Source organism: Cryptomeria japonica, chromosome 7 (assembly GCF_030272615.1).
Source record: "Cryptomeria japonica chromosome 7, Sugi_1.0, whole genome shotgun sequence".
NCBI classification, from domain to species: Eukaryota; Viridiplantae; Streptophyta; class Pinopsida; order Cupressales; family Cupressaceae; genus Cryptomeria; species Cryptomeria japonica.
The window spans coordinates 466399370-466405369 of record NC_081411.1 but is presented as its reverse complement, the minus strand read 5'-3'; positions in this window follow the sequence as shown (position 1 = coordinate 466405369).

Genomic DNA, 6000 nt, shown 5'->3' with positions numbered 1-6000 from the left:
TTCCGAAGCCATGAACATGAAAGCATAATTATCAAACATATCGTACTCCCAAATCATCAATTTCAAGATTGTCCTTAATAAAAACAAGTTTTGAAGCATCAAAATGTGTGTTCGGAGGTAAAACGAGCTTGAAAATGCATCTTTTTATTATGAAACTTATTGTACTCCCAAATCATCATTTTCAAGCTTTGTGCTTCCTAAAAACCAGTTTTGAAGCATAAAAATGGATGTTTGGAGGTAACATGAGCTTGAAAATGCAAGTGTTGATTCTGAAACCATGAACATGAAAGTGCGGTTATGAAACATTATCATACTCCTAAATCATCATTTTCAAGATTATTATTCCTAAATGCAAGTTTTCAAGCATCAAAATGTGTGTTTGGAGGTAAGACAAGCTTGAAAATGTGTTTTGATTATGAAGACATGAACATGAAAGCATGATTATGAAACTTATCGTACTCCCAAATAATCATTTTCAAGCTTGTGCTTCCTAAATAAAAGTTATAAACCATCAAAATCTTTGTTTGGAGGTAAAACAATCTGGAAAATGAAAGTTTTGATTGCGAAGTAACGAACATTAAAGAACGATTATTGCAATTATCGTACTCCCAAATCATTATTTTCAAGCTTGTGCTTCCTAAACACAAGTTTTGAAGCATGTGTTTTTGGAGGTAACACAAGGTTGAAAATGCAAGTTTTGATTCCAAAGACATGAACATGAATGAGCGATTCTGAAACTTATCGTTACCCAAATTATCATTTTAAAGCTTGTGCTTCCTAAATACAAGTTTTAAAGCATCAAAATGTCTATTTAAAGGTAACAGAAGCTTGAAAATGCATGTTTTGATTGCGAACTCACAAACATTAAAGCATGATATGAAATTTATCATGCTCCCAAATCATCATTTTCAAGCATGTGCTTCCTAAACGCAAGTTTTGAAGCATCAAAATGTGTGTTTGGAGGTAACACAAGCTTGAAAATGCAAGTTCTCATTTCGAAGCCACAAACATTAAAGAGAGATTGTGAAACTTATCGTACTCCCAAATCATCATTTTCAAGCTTGTGCTTCCTAAATGCAAGTTTTGAAGCAACAAAATATGTGTTTGGAGGCACAACAAGCATGAAAGTGCAAGTTTTGGTCTCGAACCTATGAACATGGAATTTCAATTATTAAACTTACTGTACTCCCAAATCATCATTTTCAAGCTTGTGTTTCCTAAACTAAATTTTTGAAACATCAAAATGTGTATTTGGAGGTAACACAAGTTTGAGAATACAAGTTCTGATTCTGAAGCCACCAACATTAAATTGCGATTATGAAACATCGTAGTCCCAAACAACATTTACAAGCTTGTGCTTCCTAAATGCAAGTTTTGAAGCATCAACATGTGTGTTTGGAAGCACAAGCTTGAAAATGCAAGTTCTAATTCCAAATCCACGAACATGAAAGTGTGATTATGAAACTTATTGTACTCCAAAATCATCATTTTCAAGGTTGTGCTTGGAGGTAATACAAGATTGAAAATGCAAGTTTTATTCTGAACGCACGAACATTAAAGTGTGATTATGAAACTTATTTTCCTCGTAAATCATCATTTGAAAACTTGTGCTTCCTAAATACAAGTTTTGAAGCATCAAAATGTGTGTTTGGTGGTAACTCAAGCTTGAAAATAAAAGTTTTGATTCCAAATCCATGAACATGACAGCACAATTATGAAACTTATCGTACTCCCAAATCATCATTTTGAAGCTTGTGCTTCCTAAACGCAAGTTTTGAAGCATCAAAATGGGTGTTTGGTGGCACATAAAGCTTGAAAATGAAAGTTCTAACTTTGAAGCCATGAACATGAAAGCACGATTATGAAACTTATCGTACTCCTAAATCATCATTTTGAAGCTTGTGCTTCATAAACACAAGTTTCGAAGCATCAAAATGGGTGTTTGGAAGCACAAAAAGGTTGGAAATGATGATTTGGGAGTATGATAAGTTTAAAAATGTGTTTTTAGAGGCACAACAAGCTTGAAAATGCAAGTTCTGATTCCAAAGCCAAGAACATGAAAGCATGATTATTAAACTTATCATACCCCAAATCATTATTTTCAAACCTATGGTTCATAAATGCAAGTTTTGAAGCATCAAAATGTGTGTTTGTAGATAACAAAAGCTTGAAAATGCAAGTTGTGATTTTGAAGTGATGAACAGTAAAGACCGATTATGAAACTTATCATACTCCCAAATCATCATATTCAAGCTTGTGCTTCCTAAATGCAAGTTTTGAATAATCAAAATGTGTGTTCCAAGGTAACACAAGCTAGAAAATAAAAGTTCTGATTTCAAAGCCACGAACATGAAAGCACAATTATGAAACATATTGTACTCCCAAATTATCATTTTCAAGCTTGTTCTTCCTAAACACAAGCTTTGAAGCATGAAAATGTGTGTTTGGAGGCCTAAAAAATGCAAGTTCTAATTTTGAAGCCATGGACTTTAAAGCGCGATTATGAAACTTATCGTACTCCCAAATCATCATTTTCAATCTTGTGCTTCCAAACAAAAGTTTTGAAGCATCAAAATGTGTGTTTGGAGTTAACACAAGCTTGAAAATGCAAGTTTTGATTCCGAAGCCACGATCATTAAAGATTGATTATGAAACTTATTGAACTCTCAAATCATCATTTTCAAGCTTATGCTTCAAAACGCAAGTTTTGAAGCATCAAAATGTGTGTTTGGAGGTACCACAAGCTTGAAAATGCAAGTTATGATTCTCAAGACCAGAACATGAAAGCATGATTATGAAACTTATCATACTCCCAAATCATGATTTTCAAGCTTGTGCTTCCTAAACGCAAGTTTTAAAGCATCAAAATGTCTGTTTGGAGGTATCACAAGCTTGAAAATGCAAGTTTTGATTATGAAGTCACCAACATTAAATCATGATTATGAAACTTATTGTGCTTGCAATTCATCATTTCCAAGCTTTTGTTTCCTAAACGCCAATTTTGAAGCATCAAAATGCTTGTTGGGAGGTAACATAAGCTTGAAAATGCAAGTTCTCATATAGAAGCCACAAACATTAAAGAATGATTATGAAACTTATCGTACTCCAAAATCATCATTTTGAAGCTTGTTCTTCCTAAACATAAGTTTTGAAGCATCAAAATGTGTGTTTGGAGGTAACTCAAGCTTGAAAATGCAAGTTCTGATTCTAAAGCCATGAAAATGAAAGCATGACTATGAAACTTATCATACTCCCAAATAATCATTTTCAAGATTTTGGTTCCTAAACGTAAGTTTTGAAGCATCAAAATATGTGTTTGGAGGCACAACAAGCTTGAAAATACAAGTTCTGAAGCCATGAACATGAAATGTGATTATGAAACTTGTCATAATCCAAAATCATTATTTTCAAGCTTTTGCTTCCTAAATGCATGTTTTGAAGTATCAAAATGGGTGTTTGGAGGTACAAGAAGCTTGAAAATGCAATTTCTTCTTTCGAAGCCATGAACATCAAAGCGCGACTATGAAACTTTTCATACTCCCAAATCATCATTTTGAAGCTTTTGCTTCCTAAATGCAAGTTTTGAAGCATCAATATGGGTGTTTGAAGGCATGCCAAGCTTGAAAATGCAAGTTCTTAATCCAAAGACATGAGCATGAAAGCACGATAATCAAGCTTACTATACACCCAAATCATCATTTTGAACTTGTGCTTCCTAAATGCAAGTTTTGAAGCTTCAAATGGGTGTTTGGAGGCACAAGCTTGAAAATGATGATTTGGGAGTACGATAAGTTTCAAAATGGGTGTCTGGAGCTAACACGCTTGTTTAGACATGATTTGGGAGTACACAAGTTTTGAAGAAGCAAAATGTATGTTTAGACATAACACAAGCTTGAATATGCAAGTTTTGATTCTGAAGCGACGAACACTAAAGTGCGATTATGAAACTTATCGTATTCCCAAATCATCATTTTCAGGCTTGTGCTTCCTAAATGCAAGTTTTGAAGCATCAAAATGGGTGTGTGGAGGTAACACAAGCTAAAAAATGCAAGTTCTAATTCCCAAGACACAAACATCAAAGCATGATTATGAAACTTATCATACTCCCAAATCATCATTTTCAACCTTGTGCTTCCTAAATGCAAGTTTTGAAATATCAAAATGTGTTTTTGGAGGTAACACAAGTTTGAAAATGCAAGTTCTAATTATAAAGCCACAGCCACAAATACGAAAGCACGATTATAAAATTTATCATACTCCCAAATCATCATTTTCAAGCTTGTGCTTCCTAAACACAAGTTTTGAAGCATCAAAATGTGTGTTTGGTGATAACACAATCTTGAAAATGCAAGTTTTGATTGCGAAGCCACAAACATGAAAGTGTGATTATGAAACTTATCATACTCCCTAATCTATATTTTCAAGCTTGTGCTTCCTAAACACAAGTTTTGAAGTATAAAAATTTGTGTTTGGAGGTAACACAAGCCTTAAAATGCAAGTTTTAATTCTTAAGCAATGAACATTAAAGCATAGTTATGAAACTTATCATACTCCAAAATCATCATTTTCAAGCTTGTGCTTCCTAAACAACAGTTTTTGAATCATCAAAATGTGTGTTTGAAGGTAACACAAGCTTGAAAATGCAAGTTTTGATTCCAAAGCCACGAACATAAAAGTGCGATTATGAAATTTATCGTACTCTCAAATCATCATTTTCAAAATTGTGCTTACTAAACACAAGTTTTGAAGAAGCGAAATGTATGTTTAGACATAACACAAGCTTGAATATGCAAGTTTTGATTCTGAAGCGATGAACACTAAAGTTCGATTATGAAACTTATCGTATTCCCAAATAATCATTTTCAAGCTTGTGCTTCCTAAATGCAAGCTTTGAAGCATCAAAATGGGTGTGTGGAGGTAACACGATAAAAAATGCAAGTTCTAATTCCCAAGACATTAACATCAAAGCATGATTATGAAATTTATCATACTCCCAAATCATCATTTTCAACCTTGTGCTTCTTAAACGCAAGTTTTGAAATATCAAAATGTGTTTTTGGAGGTAACACAAGTTTGAAAATGCAAGTTCTAATTATAAAGCCACAAACATTAAAGTATGATTATGAAACTTATCATACTCCCAAATCAATATTTTCAAGCTTGCGCTTCTTAAATGCGAGTTTTGAAGCATCAAAATGTATGTTTGGAGGTAACACAAGCTTGAAAATGCAAGTTCTATTTTAGAAACCATGAATATTAAAGCGCAATTATGAAACCTATCGTATTCCCAAATCATCATTTTCAAGCTTTTGCTTCCAAAACACAAGTTTTGAAGCATAAAAATGTGTGTTTGGAGGCACAAAAAGCTTGAAAATGCAAGTTTTGTTTCTATAGCCACAAACATTAAAGCATGATAATGTAACTTATCATACTCCCAAATCATCATTTTCAAGCTTGTGCTTCCTAAATGCAAGCTCTTATTCTGAATCCACAAACATTAAATTGTGGTTATGAAACTTATTGTACTCCCAAATCATCATTTTCAAGCTTGTACTTCCTAAACGTATGTTTTGAAGCATCAAAATGTGTTGTAGAGGTAACACAAGTTTGAAAATGCAAGTTTTGATTATGAATCCATGAACATTAAAGCATGATTATGAAACTTATCGTACTCCCAAGTCATCATTTTCAAGATTGTACTTCCTAAAAACAAGTTTTCAAGCATCAAAATGTGTGTTTAGACGTAACACAAGCTTGAAAATGCCAAATCTGGTTCCAAAGCCACGCACATTAAAGCTCAATTATGAAACTTATCGTACTCTTAAATCATAACTTTCAAGCTTGTGCTTGCTAAATGCAAGTTTTGAAGCATCAAAATGTTTGTTTGGAGGTAACACAAGCTTGAAAATGCAAGTTCTAATTTTTAAGCCACATACATTAAAGCACGATTGTGAAACTTATCGTACTCCCAAATCAACATTTTCAAGCTTGTGCTTCCTG